This window comes from Notolepis coatsorum, assembly GCF_963971535.1.
Source record: "Notolepis coatsorum genome assembly, chromosome: 2".
NCBI classification, from domain to species: Eukaryota; Metazoa; Chordata; class Actinopteri; order Aulopiformes; family Paralepididae; genus Notolepis; species Notolepis coatsorum.
The window spans coordinates 189,689,307-189,706,320 of NC_140166.1; positions in this window are offsets into that span (position 1 = coordinate 189,689,307).

The following is a 17,014-nucleotide window of genomic DNA, read 5'->3' on the forward strand; positions in this document are numbered from 1 at the left end:
ATACCCAGCTAGCGTTACACTTGAAAAAGTTGCTGGTATATATGCTCGCTGGAAGCCCAGGATTAGGTCCACTCAAAATTCAACATAACTGTGCGGCAAAACGTCACATCATAAAATGGTTGCTATTTTTTGTACAATGCACAATTCAATGCACAATTCGGTTAGAATATCCGCGGAAATGTTCGGACTAGGAACAAAATATTCACTTAGCAGCGATCTCCCGTGTATTACACAGTCACCGCCTACACATAGAAATTCAACTTACCATTTTGACGGATGGTTTTAGATTCGCTTTGTGGAGAAAGCGACGTGAGGGAGGTTATTTATGTATTCAATTTAATGCTCTGAGAGAATTGCCGAATATATATATATACTTAATGTTCTAGAACATTGGTCATGACATCATACGGCGACCACCCATGTTCTAGAACGTCAGCTATGACATCACCACAAATGTTCCAGAATGTTCGATGTTCTAGAACGTCAGCTATGACATCACCACAAATGTTCCAGAATGTTCGATGTTCTAGAATGTTCGGCTATGACATCATCACAAATGTTCCAGAATGTTCGGGCGGACGGGTGAATTATGTACCATTACAATCACTACACTATGAATTGAAAATGGGGGACCCTGATGTAAACAAGACAAGACAAACGTCTTTCTCTGGTCTGCATCCCCTTAACAATTGTGTGTATTGAGCCGTACTGTATTGTACCCATTCTGCAATCTGTTAAATAAAGTATTCATTCATTCATTCATTCATTCATTCATTCATTCATTCATTCATTCATTCATTCATTCATTCATTCATTCCTTCAACAAGACAAAAGTATTTTTCTGGTCTTCATCCTCTTAGCAGTTGTTAGTATGAATGAATGAATGAATGAAAACTTTATTAACAGATTGCAGAATGGGTACAGTACAGTACAGCTCAATACATACAATTGTTAAGGGGATGCAGACCAGAGAAAGACTTTCGTCTTGTTTACATCAGGGTCCCCCATTTTCAATTCATCGTAACATATATGACATACATGACATACAGATAGACAGTACTGCTACATCTATACATTTATGACATACCAGATTTGCAATTACAGTACTGTTTGTGATACAAAAAGAGTCCAGAAAGAAAAGAGTATATACATTAGGCGTAGAAACTGTACATTGGATTGGGTAGGTGGGGGTGGGGGGGGACTGTACATTGGAGGTGGTTGGGTGGGTGGGGGGGGGGGGGGGGGGGGTGGGTAGGAGTGGGGGGGGGGGGGGGGGGTTGGGTAGGAGGGGTGGGGGACACTGTACAACTGTACAAACAACACTGTACATTGGATTATTGACAAGACCATACTTGGTAATTTACTGTACATTGGAGGGGGTTGTGTTCGGACATTTACAGGGGCCAGTTTCGAGTTGCAGTCTCCCTTAGGTGTTTTTTGAGAGTGTTTTTGAAAGTGGGTAGTGATTCACATTCCTTTACAGCTTTGGGTAGGGCGTTCCACATTGATGTGGCATAATTGCGAAACGTGTTTAGTCCCTTGTTTGAGCCGAATCTGGGTTTAACATGATTTGTGGAGCTCCCTCTGGTGTTGTGATCGTGGTATTCACTGACCTTTGGGAAGTATTTTGTCATGTACATGGGTACCTTGGTCGTGTAGTGTATCTTGTAGACCAGGCCCATTGCAAGTTGCTGTACTCTGTCGTCTACTCTAAGCCATCCTAGGTTGTCAAAGTGGGCAGGGGTGAGGTGGGTTCTAGGAGTAAGGTCAAGCAGTAGTCTGACCAGTTTGTTTTGAGATGTTTGTAATTTTGTTTTTAGCGCCTTTGAGGTGCTTTGGTACCATGAGGTGCAAGCATAGTCGTAGTACCCTTGAATGAGTGCTCCTGCTAGAGTCTTCAGGGTATTCTTGTTTACCAGTGAGGAGATCCGGTACAAGAATCGAGTTCGTTGGTTGACTTTTTTTATTATTTAGTATTGAGCTGTACTGTATTGTACCCATTCTGCAATCTATTAATAACGTTTTCAATCAATCAAACTCTGCATGAACACTCTCTGTGTGTTCAGTAGAAAGCTATCTGTCTGCAAGCTATACTAGTTTAGCACACATTAATGGAAGCAGATACGGATCACTAGCCTAGCTTAAAACTTTGGGAGAGGTGTTTTTGTCCGACAGCTAGGCTAGCTAGACTGTATCCGCTTCCATTAATTTGTGCTAAGCTTGCAACCGGATAGTTTTCTACTGAACTCACAGAGAGGAGGCATTTGAAACATTTTGACATTTTGACATTCTGACATTTTTCACAAATGGCCCACTTATTGTCATTGTATCTAAGCAGGAAATGCATTATCTGAATGGTCTAGGTTTCTAGTTTTTATTTGTTGGGATGTTTCATAATGTTGTGATAATCCTAGAGGTCATAATAAGTTATTTTATACAGTGAGGTCACATGAACATATATATTATTTTATCGCCACATTCATCGTAGGGCTGATTGATTGATGATTGAAAACTTTATGAACAGATTGCAGAATGGGTACAATACAGTACAGCTCAATACACACAATTGTTAAGGGGATGCAGACCAGAGAAAGACTTTCATCTTGTTTACATCAGGGTCCCCCATTTTCAATTCATCATAACATATATGACATACACGACATACAGATAGACAGTACTGCTACATCTATACATTTATAACATACCAGATTTACAAATACAGTACTGTTTGTGATACCAAAATAGTCTAAAAAAGAGAGTACGGTATATACATTTGACGTAGAAACTGTACATTGGAGGAGGTTGGGTAGGTGGGGTGGGGGCGGGAACTGTACATTGGAGGTGGTTGGGTCGGGGGTGTTGGGTAGGCACAGGGTTGGGTAGGTGGGGTGGGGGAAACTGTAAAGCAAAACACACACACACACACACACACACACACACACACACACACACACACACACACACACACACACACACACACACACACACACACACACACACACACACGCATGCACACACACTTTGACCTCCATGCCAAATTTCAGCCTCCTAGGGTGGGGACACTTTTGTGGACTAACCAACCCTAAATCCTATTATTGCATCAAGATATCCCAGAGCAATATAGATATCCTACAGTATTGGAGAGCTAGCTTGCCTACGTGGCAGGGGTCTGACGTGTCAGGCTCGGAATCGTGTAGTGAGTGGTTGCCATGGTAACTAAGGACTCAATCCACTGAATGGCACATGCGTAGTTAGTCAAAGTGGAAAATGGCATTTTTTCTATCGCAAAATTGTCTTTTTGGACCAAATTAACCATTTTGTTGTCAGTAATTTACAAGTGACTTCAAATATGAAATAAAAACAATGATAATGAGCCTACAAGAGATACGGTTGACTGCCCATTCAAAGAGATAGCGGTCAGTCTTGTTAGTACACATTATCAAAATGCCAGCAGAGTGAACTGCTTTTTCTGTAGACACTACAGACTTTGGTAACATCACAACTTGTCCCCCCAAGTTGTTTTCTCTTCTGTGGCCAAGCTCTTTTCCTCTCAACCATTTTGCAAACTGTCTAAAGTTTTGTCTTCATCAGCAGTGTTTGAACCTACTCCATTACAAGGCCTGACCTACTGTGCCACCAATCTGTAAACATCCCATCAAGCCAATGAGGCTGAATGCCCCTCAGGGAATCCCCACCGAAACTGGATGTTGTTTTTCTCACATCACAAAGTCTGTCCAATCCATAAATGATGCAGGTCAAGTTCAGTCCTGTACACCCTGAACCCTCGAGGGAGCAAGCTGGAGCAAGTGATCAAATCTGTTAACTTCAGCCCCAATTAAAATTTGATTTATTTATTTAAATATTTTCTCTCAAGTAAAGATGGTAGCAACAACAAAACTAAAGTTATTTACTTAAAGGTAGAATTGGTAATGCTGTCAAACCGCAATCTCTAGGCAAAAGAGCCCCACTTAGTACTGCACACATTTATGTTTTGGTCTGATGTGTGGGTTATGCGTTGTATTTGAATGGGTATTGCTATTGCTGGTCACACCTCAGGCTCTGTCAAGAGAGGTCTGGAGAAATTCACAGTATAATAATAAGTTACTAAACTCCAACGCACATATTGTATCAGACCAAGACAAAAATGGACACAAAGTGCAATACAAAGCGGGGTTATTTTGCCCTTTGCAAATTGGTCGCTGTTTGACGGCATTACAGGTTCCACTTTTAAAGGTCAACCTCCACGTTGTATTTTTGTTCAATAAACAATGTGGACTAGGCCAACAGTGGCTTTCATGAAGAAGGGGAAAAAAAAGTATTGAAATTGACCCAGTTTTAGTGTTTTTATCAAACATTTTGTCTGCCCAACACAATCACCACACACGTGCATATTTTAATCAATGGTTTCATAACGTGCGTGTGTAATCGAAATGATCGTCACAACAGGTGCAGGACAACAGGGGGCTCACCAGGGGGCGCTGAGAGTCACACAGCTAGTGGCAGGCAGAGAGCCTTGCTACCATATTATATGCTTGCTACTACTAGCCGAATGGAAATGTATCTGTTTCACCTCACTATTGCTCCGTGATTATAGCCATCCATCCATCTCTAAAGCTAACCACTATTTGTAAAAGCCACAACCACGTTACCATATTTGTAATAATGTAAATCATTGTGTCGTTGTACACATATTGTGTTTATAACGTTAGTAGATAACATAGCTTAGCTTGGTAGCTATTGTGCTAACAACATATCCCGACATCCGGCTCGCTGGCCGGCATGAACGGCCGACCCAAAATGGTTCTCTCCTCTCTGTACACCCCGACCCGTCCCCACGGGTGCCCTGCCGGGGGGCCCATGGACGCGACGGCGGCGGCAGCCGCAGGGCGCCCGAGCCCGCAAAGGCTAGTGTTACACGATAGCTATGAGCTAACTAGCGCTGCGGGCTCCGGCGCCCCGCGGCCGCCGCCGCCGTCGAGTCCACAAGCTCCTCCGCGGGGACGGGGGCACACAAAGAGGAGAGAACCACCCGCAGGGACGGCGGGCTAATAGGCTAACGTCAGTGAGTGTAGTGGTCCCGACTGCGTGTAGCAGGGACGGCGGAGATATAGGCTAACTGTGATGCACCGAGTGAGCCACCATTGATCTAGTACTATGACCCGGACGGACATAAGGCATACGTTTCCTGAAGTGACGTCACGGCCGTGCTAGGTGCTAGCGTCTGATAAGCTTTTAGATTCGGCTCATTAATATGCACCTGTTGTCCTGTTGACCTGTTGTGACGTCGGCGTTTGATAAGCTTTTTTGATTCGCGCGTGCATGTTATTCGTGCGTGGACCTTTTTAACTCTTTCAGAGTGGCATTTCCGGTGTCAAATGGAAAAAAATAAATAATGAAATTATATACCAATGATGTAAACTACCCATAATTGATCAGTAGGGTTTAACCTGGAGGTTGGGCTTTAACAAGATTAAACATATTTGGAGAAAATAATTAAATGTAATGTGATTTTATGTTGAGTAAAATTATAATGTACTGCAGCTTGAGATGTAAATCAAGTCAAGTCAAGTCAAGAGTTTTAATTGTCACGGCATACAGGTATACAATGAAATGCGGGTGGTCTTGCCCGCAACGATGTGCAATACAGTGGTACAACATATAATAGAATCAAAAATGAAAAAACAACATTGTGCAGTAAACAGGTAACAGGTAACATGGAGTGACATCTCGGTATCTGTACATAGTTATTTACAGAGCATATGGGACATGCTAGTTACATGCTAGTAAATGTGAGTTTTAAAGTGATCTCACACTCCTTATTGCATGCAGTCCATAATCCTTTTTCAATGTCGAAGGCTTAAACATTCGCTTGATGCTAGGGCTGAGGGTTTGAATGAAAAGCAAATGGGATCCCGCCTATGATGCGGTGAGATGGTACACTGCACACCCTACTACTCAAGTTCAAGTTTCAAGTTTCTTTAATAGTTGTCATACAGAAGTACAGAATACTTTCATACAAAATGCTTCTTACTGTTACGCTCCAGAGACTGTGCTAGACAAGATAGTATCAAATAACATAGTATAGCATGTAATTTAGAAGTAGAAAATGAGGTCACAGTGTTCAGTATAGACATATGTACAATGTTCGATGCAGAATAGACGTAACTGAGTTACCATATAATATACAATACTATGCAGTGTACTAATGTACAGTACTATATAGTGCAAAGCAGAAATGGGATGAGGTACAATTTAGGTACAATTTACAGTAAGGTGTACGAGTTGTAGTGCAATCCTTCATCAATAAATATAAAGTGTGGGGAGTGGGTGCTACAGTGTGTTTGTTTAAAGTGGGTGTGTGCTATAAAGTGTGTGGAGTGGGTGCTACAGTGTGTTTGTTTAAAGTGAGTGTGTGCGTGTGGATGTGTGTGCTATGTGCGTTTGATGGTTGTTGTTGTGTAGTGTTCATTGTTCGTTTAGCAGCCTGATGGCCTGGGGATAGAAGCTTCTTCTGAGTCTTTCTGTGCTCGCCTTGAGACTCCGGTATCGCTTGCCTGACCGCAGCAGTTCAAAGAGGCAGTTGTTCGGGTGACTGGAGTCTTTAATGATTCTCTTAGCCTTGCCCCTGCAACGCTTGTTTTAAATGTTCTGGAGGGTGGGGAGCCCCCCTCCAATTGTGCGTTCGGCTGAACGTGTCACTCTTTGTAGTCTGCTTCGGTCTTGTGCAGTGCTATTCCCAAACCAGGAGGTGATGTTGCCAGTCAAGATGCTCTCTATTGTACATGAGTAGAAGTTCTTAAGGATCTTCTGACTGACTTGGAACTTCCTTAGTCGCCTGAGGAAGTAGAGGCGTTGTCGTGCCTTCTTCACAACACTGTCAATGTGTGTGGTCCATGTCAAGTCCTCGGATATGTAGGCTCCGAGGTACTTAAAGCTGTTGACTCTCTCAACCGGTGCCCCGTCGATGCTGAGGGGGCTGTAGTCCTTGACCCCCGACCTCCTGAAGTCCACAATCATCTCCTTTGTTTTGCTGACGTTCAGGGAGAGGCTGTTTTCCTGGCACCATCCCGCCAGGACCTTGACCTCTTCCAGGTAGGCCCTCTCGTCGTTGGCAGAGATCAGGCCCACCACCACTGTGTCGTCAGCAAATTTGATGATTGTATTGCTACTCCGCTGAGCCACACAGTCATGTGTGTACAGGGAGTAGAGGAGGGGACTCAGAACACAGCCCTGGGGGGCCCCTATGTTGAGGGTGATGGATGAGGAGGTGCACTTGCCTGCTCTCACCACCTGGGGTCTGCCCGTCAGGAAGTCCAAGACCCACTGGCAGAGGTCATAGTTCAAGCCCAGGTCCCTGAGCTTGGCTATGAGTATGGAGGGGACTATGGTATTGAATGCCGAGCTGTAGTCGATGAATAGCATTCTCACATAGTTCCCCTGCCTCTTGTCCAGGTGTGATGCTGCTGTGTGCAGCACATGGGCTATGGCGTCCTCCGTGGACCTGTTGGGGCGGTATGCAAATTGCAGGGGGTCCATGTTGATGGGGAGGGAGGAGCAGATGTAGCCCTTTACTAGCTTCTCAAAGCACTTCATGGCTATGGAGGTGAGAGCTACAGGGCGGTAGTCGTTGAGGCAAGCAGGCTTGGATTTTTTGGGTACAGGGATAATAGTGGACTTCTTCTGGCAGGTGGGGATGACAGCCTGTTCTAAGGACAGGTTAAATATGTCAGTGAATACCGGGGCCAGTTGGTCGGCACAGACTTTTAGGACGCGGCCGGGGATGCCGTCCGGACCTGCTGCCTTCCTGATATTCACTTTTTTAAAGGTCCGCCTCACCTCATGCTCTGTTACCCTGAACACTGAGCAGCAGACCCCCCCCCCCCCCATTGCCGTGGCTTGTGGGCTGGTGTTGTTATTACCAGCATCAAACCTCGCATAGAAGGTATTGAGGTCATTTGCTAAGGAGATGTCACTGTTCAGTTTGAGGGAGGCGCCTTTGTAGTCTGTCATCGTTTTGAGCCCCTGCCACATAGCTCTAGAGTCAGCCTGTTCAAACTGGAGTTCAATTTGATCCTTGTAGCGCCGTTTGGCCTCTGTCACTGTCCTCCTTACGTTGTATCGCGCCACCTTGTGGTCATTCATGTTGCCTGCCACTAGGCCGTCGTTGTATGCTTTGGTGCGCGCTCTCAGAGCTTCACGGACGGATTTGTCTACCCAGGGTTTTTGATTTGGGTAAACTCTCATTGTGGTAGTGGGGATTGTTTCTTCCACCAAAGTACGAACATAGTCCAGCACTGTCTCCGTGTAGACATGAATGTTATCTGTGTCGCGGAACACGCTCCAGTCTGTGCAGTCAAACGCAGCCTGGAGCGTCTCCTCTGACGTCAAATCCCATTTCTGCACCTCTCGCGAGACTACTGTAGGTCTAATCATTGTAAAACTTGGTACCCATGAATAAAGTTGACTCGAGTGTTAGTATGTCATTATACAGATTGCAGTGACTGTTCTACTCCATATTGGTTATTAAGATTAAGATTAAGATTAAGATTAAAGGTTAAGATTAAACTGGACTTTGGAAAAGTCTTTATTCATTGCACACATTGACAATGAAATGTTCCTCTCTGCGTTTGACCCATCGGCGTAGTCCTTCCCCCCAAGGGCAGCCGGGAGCAGACATGGGCTGCGGCGTGGGGCTGCGCCCTGGGACCAATCCAAGTGCTCCTGTCCGTCTTCGTCAGGGACGCGACAGCGTTAGTGATGTTCTGCATGTTCTTCCATTGGGTTTATCCTATCGGGAGGGGAACCCCTTGCGAGCACGGGGAGAACATGCAAACTCCACACAGAAAGGCCTGGGAGATACCCCACCTGGGTAACTGGCAACGCGGCAACCTGGGCCCCAAGCAGGAAACGAACCCTGGACCTTCTAGCTGTGAGGCAATAGTGTTAACCACTACACCACCGTGCTGCCTATGAGCACCACTGAGGTCATGGATCAGCTTCATACCATCTTCTGTCCGACCTACAACGTCTAAAGGGGTCTATGTTACATTGAACTGACATCTATAGTTTTTCGTACTGTACTGTTTCTGTCATGTATTTGTTCTAGGTGGTGTTTTCTGTACTGTACTGTTCCATGTGTCCTTTTATGTTTTATGTGGTGTATTGTCGCAGCTACCACCTGCACCGTGCTTGAATTCCACCGGCCTGGCCGTGTGGCAATAAAAGGAACTTGAACTTGTAGGCAATTAAGGGCCACATTTTTTCCAAGCCATTGTATGGGGGGCCGGAAACAAAAACAATGGCTAATTTAATATATTGATAGTGAAAACATTTGAACTCTGTGACAGACCACCTTATAACTAAGACATACATTTGTGGCAGAGGCAGAGAATGGACAAAATAAACTAGCTGCATAGGTGGCATAATAAACTGTAAACGACATACACATTTGCACTGAACATTATATCTTTGTCTTTTTGCCATTTTATTATAAAACCAGAGACAAGCGCCTCTCTCTTATCGTTCTATCTTACATTACGCACAACCAATGCGTCTATCTGACGGCCCTTTCTGTGGAGCGCACTAGACTATTGAGAAACAATAGGAATTTTCCATTGGTTCTCCCAGTCCACATGACCATTTATGAATGAATGAATGAAAACTTTATTTAACATATTGCAGAATGGGTACAATACAGTACGGCTCAATACACACAATTGTTAAGGGGATGCAGACCAGAGAAAGACATTTGTCTTGTTTACATCAGGGTCCCCCATTTTCAATTCATAGTGACATTTATGACATACACAACATACATGACATCATGACATTTATGGCATACAGGACATACATGACATACAGGTATATAGTACTGTTACATTTGTGACATATACGATATGTAAATATACAGTACTGTTACCCATAGATCCTAACAGAGAATCTATACATATGATGGGGAGGAGACTGTCTATTAGGAGGGGGGGGGGGTTGGACATTTACGGTGGCCAGTTTCGAATTGCAGCCTCCCGTGGGTCCTCTTTAAGAGCGGTTTTGAATGTGGGTAGGGATTCACATCTTTTTACGGCTGTGGCTGTGGGTAGGGCGTTCCACATTGTTGTGGCATAATTGCGAAATGTGTTTTTTTAGTCCCTTGTTTGTGCCGAATCTGGGTTGCACATGATTTGTGGAACTCCCTCTGGTGTTGTGGGCGTGGTATTCACTGACCTTTGGGAAGTATTTCGACTAGTGCTGTCAATCGATTAAAATATTTAATCTGATTAATCGCATGATTGTCCATAGTTAACTCACGATTAATCGCAAATTAATCGCATTGTTTTATTTTTATTTGTATCTACCTTAATCTTTTTCAAGTTTCTTTCTTTCAAGTTTCTTTAATAGTTGTCATACAGAAGTACAGAATACTTTTATACAAAATGCTTCTTTCTGTTACGCTCCAGAGACTGTGCTACACAAAAGATAAGTATAAAATCAAATAAAATAGTATAGCATGTAAAAATAGAAGTAAAAATAGAAGTCACGTACGTAGACACAGTGTTCAGTATATACATATGTACAATGTTCGATGCAGAATAGAGTAACTGAGTTACCGTACAATATACAATATACTATGCAATATACTAATATACAATACTATATAGTGCAAAGCAGAAATGGGATGAGGTACAATTTACAGTAAGGTGTACTGAGGTATGGGTTGTAGTGCAAATCCTTTACCAATAAATATAAAGTGTGTCTAGGTGTTCTAAAGTGTGGAGAGTGGGTGCTGCAGTGTGTTGTTTGTTTAAAGTGAGTGTGTGCGTATGGATGTGTGTGTTGTGTGTGTTGTGTTGTGAGTGCATTTGATGGTTGTTGCATAGTGTTATTGTTCGTTGAGCAACCTGATGGCCTGGGGATAGAAGCTTCTTCTGAGTCTTTCTGTGCTTGCCATGAGACTCCGGTATCGCTTGCCTGACCGCAGCAGTTCAAAGAGGCAGTTGTTTGGGTGGCTGGAGTCCTTAATAATTATCTTAGCCTTACCCCTGCACCGCTTGTTGTAAATGTCTTGGAGAGTGGGAAGCCCCTCTCCAATTGTGCGTTCGGCTGAACGTGCCACTCTCTGTAGGCTGCTTCGGTCTTGTGCGGTGCTATTCCCAAACCACGAGGTGATATTGCCAGTCAGGATGCTCTCTATTTTACATGAGTAGAAGTTCTTAAGGATCTTCTGACTGACTTGGAACTTCCTTAGGCGCCTGAGGAAGTAGAGGCGTTGTCGTGCCTTCTTCACAACACTGTCAATGTGTGTGTTCCATGTCAAGTCCTCGGATATGTGGGCTCCAAGGTACTTAAAACTGTTCACGCTCTCAACCGGTGCCCCGTCGATGCTGAGGGGGCTGTAGTCCCTGACCCCCGACCTCCTGAAGTCCACAATCATCTCTTTTGTTTGGCTGACGTTCAGGGAGAGGCAGTTCTCCTGACACCACTGTGACAGATTCTCTACCTCTTCCAGGTAGGCCCTCTCGTCGTTGGCAGAGATCAGGCCCACCACTACTGTGTCATCAGCAAATTTGATGATTGTGTTGTTGTTCCGCTGTGCCACACAGTCATGTGTGTACAGGGAGTAGAGGAGGGGGCTCAGAACCAGTGGCGGCTGGCCACCGGGGGCGCTAGGGCGCCGACCCACCTGTTAAATGAGAGAAGAAGAAAAAAAAAACGTGTTTGTTTTTTGTTTTATAGCCCTATAAATAATATAAACATGTTTAAAATGAATAATATTTACTCATTTTAAGTATGTTTGTGTTTCCAATGCACAATATAACGTTAATGTGAGGATTGGTTCTTTCCCCACCACAGGCTTCTTAAAGTACTGTGATGATTGGTCCGTTTCCCGCCACACGCTCCGTTCCTTTAAGGTACTGTGAGGATTCTGTGATGATTGGTCCGTTGCCGAACGCACACTTCTTAAGATTTTTTTTTTTTTGGCGTTTTATCGCTTTATTTCTACTGGGCAGTCCAGTAGAGAGAGACAGAGGAGGAATGGGAGACAGAGTGGGGGGAAGACATTCGGCAAATAACGACGGGTTCGGGAGTCGAACCCGGGTCGGCCGTGTCGCGGCTGAGCGCGCTATGTGGTTCGCCACTGGGGCGCCCCCGAACGCACACTTCTAAGTCAAGTATCAATTACCATCACGCACCTGATGTGTGTTCTAATCAGCGCCCCAGAGGCTTCATATACTCTGACCTTCTGTCATTGGATGCCGGGTCGTTTTGTGTACTACTGTTTTGAATTACACCTGCATATACCTGCCTTCCCCGTCGCTGTTGCTGTCTTTTTGCTCTCCAGGATCTTTTGTGGAGAACTGCTGTGGAGAACCTGGTTCCCCGTTCGGAGCTACGCCTCGTAATCTGCCCGGTTCTCGCGTTGCACTCTGGTGAGTTTTTGGATACAGTCTTTTTGGATCATCAGTTTTTTGTGTGTTTGTGAAACACCGAAGAGATCCCGTTTTTGTTTGTACTGGACTCACCTAATTTTTGTGTTAGATTAACACTGAAGATACCGTATTGTTTTTTCTCTGGACTCTGCTAACTTGTGTGTGGTACACCGAAGATCAAGTCACTTGGATTTATACAGGATCAGTCACCTCTCTACCTCTGTGTGTGCGTTGGGCTAACTCTGATTTCTCTCTCTCTCCGTTTCCACCGAGAGTGAAAGCTGGGAGGATCTGCAGAGCCGCTTCAACGTCACTAGCCAATTCCTCACCACTACCTACTGGGAGTATCTGCAGAGCCGCAACAATCTTCACATGCCAGATTCCCCGTTTGTTCATTTGCTGTACTTCATTCCATCTTGTGACTCTGTAAATAAATACGCCCTAGCTTTTGGCTAACTCTGAACCATTCTCTCTGTGCCGTTGCGTTTGAGGTCGGTTACAAACCATAACATTACGACCCGGCCATGACGACCTCAGCCGACACAGAGAGGGTTAGGGCAGCGTTGGCGGTCCAGATCGAGTTGGTCAACGACCACACCCAACAGTTGGGTGCGGCTGCGGCCGCTTTACAGGACCTCCGGGCCGAGGTCCAGCTTATTCTGGATGCCATTGGCACTCAGGAGTATCAGCAGGCTGTTGCTCTGCACCAGCTTCAGGCTCTCCGTACATCATTAAACACTCTGCTTTTGACCCCACCTGTCCCAGGAGTCTCGGCCAGTTCACCTCCCGCGGCAGACCTCGCACCTCGGGAGCCCCGTCTCTCCGAACCACGTCTGTTCAATGGTAACTTCGAGGATTGTGCCACATTCATCATGCAATGTGAGTTGGTCTTCCTTCATCAACCCAGCCGTTTTTCGTCAGAGGGATCCCGAGTAGCCTACATGACTAACCTGCTCACGGGCCAAGCAGCACAGTGGGTTACTGCCTCCTGGGCAATGGGGGCTGATTTCTGTTTTTCCTACCCAGACTTCGTGGCAGAGCTCCGCAGGGTTTTTCACCACCCAGCCCGTGGCCAGGACCCAGGAGCTCGGTTGGGCACATTCCGGCAGGACAGTGTCAGAGACTACGTGCTGGAGTTCAGACTGGCCGCAACGGAGAGCGGTTGGAACGATCAAGCGCTTCGTCTCACCTTCCTGAGGGGGCTCAACAACGCAGTAAGGGACCAGCTCGCGACCCAAGAGGAGCCCGATTCTCTCGAGGGCATGATCAGCCTCGCTATCCGCATCGACGGACGCCTCCGGGAGAGAAGGCGTGAGCGAGCACGACGGGGACCCCCAGACGTACCCCCCGAGTACCACAACCTCGAGGAGGTTTTCAGTAAGTCCAGGGCTCAGGTCTTTCCGCCTCACCGGCCTTACGACTGTGCCATCGACCTCCGCTCAGGGGCTCCCTTTCCCGGCGGTCGCCTCTACAGTGCTGACCGTCCTGCCCCCTCCGTGACTGGTGGGTTTTTTCCCTCCCGAGCCGTGACCGAGGAGGAACCCATGCAGCTGGGACGCAACCGCCTTAGCCCGGCCGAACGGGAGTCCAGGCTCAGGTCCGGCCTTTGCCTCTACTGCGGCCGGGATGGACACCGTGTCTCCAATTGCCCTACCCGGCCAAGAAGACCAGGCTCGCCGAGACCCCGGGAGATCCTGGTGAGCCGTTTTTCCTGTTCCCCCACCAGTGCACCACCTAACTGTCTGGCGGACGTCACCCTAGCCTGGGCGGACCAGCGGGCGACGGTGGGTGCACTCATTGACTCTGGTGCTGATGGGAGTTTCATGGACGTTGGGTTTGCCACCCGGGCCAACATTCCACTTGAGGACCTCGAGAGGCCCTTGGAGGTCTTCGCGCTGGATCATCGCCGCCTGGCTGACGTCACTCAACGCACCTGTCCAGTCCTTCTCACCATTGCTGGTAACCACGTTGAGAGACTCCAGTTTTTCATCACCAGCTCTCCTCTTGTCCCTGTGGTCCTGGGCAGGCCTTGGCTCGCGCTGCATGAGCCCCACGTCGCCTGGTCCTCCGGCACCATCAGGGGGTGGGGCCCCTCCTGTCGTGCCCAGTGTCTTCAGGTGCCGTCCAGCCCCCTCACCGGGTCCCAGTCCCCGTCTCCGGCCTCCCTCGCCGGTCCTCTGTCCCCGTGCCCGGCCTCCGCTGTCGGGCCCCAGTCCCCGTCTCCGGCCTCCCTCGCCGGTCCTCTGTCCCCGTCTCCAGTCCCCCTCTCCGGGCCTCTGTCTTTGTCCCCCTCTCCAGTGCCCCTGATCGCCGGCTTCCTTCGGTCCCGTCCGGGCAGGCCGGGGCCGAGTGGGTCGCCGGGTGGCTCCCGTGGAGGGGGGGGGGGTACTGTGAGGATTGGTTCTTTCCCCACCACAGGCTTCTTAAAGTACTGTGATGATTGGTCCGTTCCCCGCCACACGCTCCGTTCCTTTAAGGTACTGTGAGGATTCTGTGATGATTGGTCCGTTGCCGAACGCACACTTCTAAGTCAAGTATCAATTACCATCACGCACCTGATGTGTGTTCTAATCAGCGCCCCAGAGGCTTCATATACTCTGACCTTCTGTCATTCGATGCCGGGTCGTTTTGTGTACTACTGTTTTGAATTACACCTGCATATACCTGCCTTCCCCGTCGCTGTTGCTGTCTTTTTGCTCTCCAGGATCTTTTGTGGAGAACTGCTGTGGAGAACCTGGTTCCCCGTTCGGAGCTACGCCTCGTAATCTGCCCGCTTCTCGCGTTGTGCTCTGGTGAGTTTTTGGATACAGTCTTTTTGGATCATCAGTTTTTTGTGTGTTTGTGAAACACCGAAGAGATCCCGTTTTTGTTTGTACTGGACTCACCTAATTTTTGTGTTAGATTAACACTGAAGATACCGTATTGTTTTTTCTCTGGACTCTGCTAACTTGTGTGTGGTACACCGAAGATCAAGTCACTTGGATTTATACAGGATCAGTCACCTCTCTGCCTCTGTGTGTGCGTTGGGCTAACTCTGATTTCTCTCTCTCTCCGTTTCCACCGGGAGTGAAAGCTGGGAGGATCAGCAGAGCCGCTTCAACGTCACTAGCCAATTCCTCACCACTACCTACTGGGAGTATCTGCAGAGCCGCAACAATCTTCACATGCCAGATTCCCCGTTTGTTCATTTGCTGTACTTCATTCCATCTTGTGACTCTGTAAATAAATACGCCCTAGCTTTTGGCTAACTCTGAACCATTCTCTCTGTGCCGTTGCGTTTGAGGTCGGTTACAAACCATAACAGTTAACATATAAAATAAAAAATACTCGTTTTCCTGAACAGGAAGTGACTCACTCCTGCCGCATTTCTCCTGCCGCATTTCTCCTAGCCGTATTTCTCGGCCTGGGCTAGACGCAATAGCGCTCTGAGTGCGCGTCACTGTTTGATCGCTGTATCCGTCGCAGCCAATCAGTGCGTAACGCGCTGTGGGTTGAAATATGATGTATTATGTTGGAAACCGGGCGCGATTTGAAGCGGTCTAGGCAAGCATCCATAGCAGCGTCAAGAATTTCCGTAGCCGCATTTCGCGGAGACGCTCTCAGATTGGCCGACGTCAGTTTTTTTTCTTCTGTAGCCGCATTTCGCGGAGACGCTCTCTGATTGGCCGACGCCACTTATTATGTTCCAATTTTAGGTTTTCTAGCTTGGTAGAGATAGTTGTGTTGTTGTGAGATGCAGCTATTTGTCTTAGAGCGTGACTGCAAGTTCTTTCGACGGTTAAGCTTAGGCACTCTTTCAAAGTTGGTTAAGGTTAGAGTTTGTCTTAGAGCATGGCGATAGAACGCCAGGTAGTTTGCAGTCTGTTCGACGCGGAAATGGACAAAGAAATCAAGTACTTGTTGTGTGGTGCTAACAGCTAACACTTGGCTAACAAGCTATATGGCGGATGCAGTCTGGACAGTGGACAGTGGTCTGGATATACATCATCAACAGCGGATTATACACTTTATCAAGCCCTCCGGCTGGACCACGTTTCAATTAAACAAAGTGAGTTTATGCTGTTGTGTTGTGATGCAGCTATTTGTTGTTAGCTCACACAGTACTTGTTGGCTAACAACAAGCTATATATGGATGCAGTGTGGAGGGACATGCATGGACAATGGACATCAACACAGTCTGGACAATGGAGTGGATATACTTTATCAAGCCCTTCTGCCTGCTGTCAACATAACAACAAGGTAGATTTGCGATATCGCTCTCTCTCTCTCTCTCTCTCTCTCTCTCTCTCTCTCTGTCTCTCTCTCTCTCTCTCTCTCTCTCTCTCTCTCTCTCTCTCTCTCTCTCGCTCTCTCTCTCTCTCTCTCCCTCTCTCCCTCTCTCTCTCCCTCTCTCCCTCTCTCTCTCTCTCTCTCTCTCTCTCTCTCTCTCCCTCTCCCTCTCCCTCTCCCTCTCGCTCTCGCTCTCTCTCGCTCTCTCTCTCTCTCTCACAATCCTGTGTCTCCGAGAAATGCGGCTATGAAATGCTGAGATGATAAAAGCACTTCAAAACGCGCTGCTGTGTTGTGAACTATAACATTAATTTCGC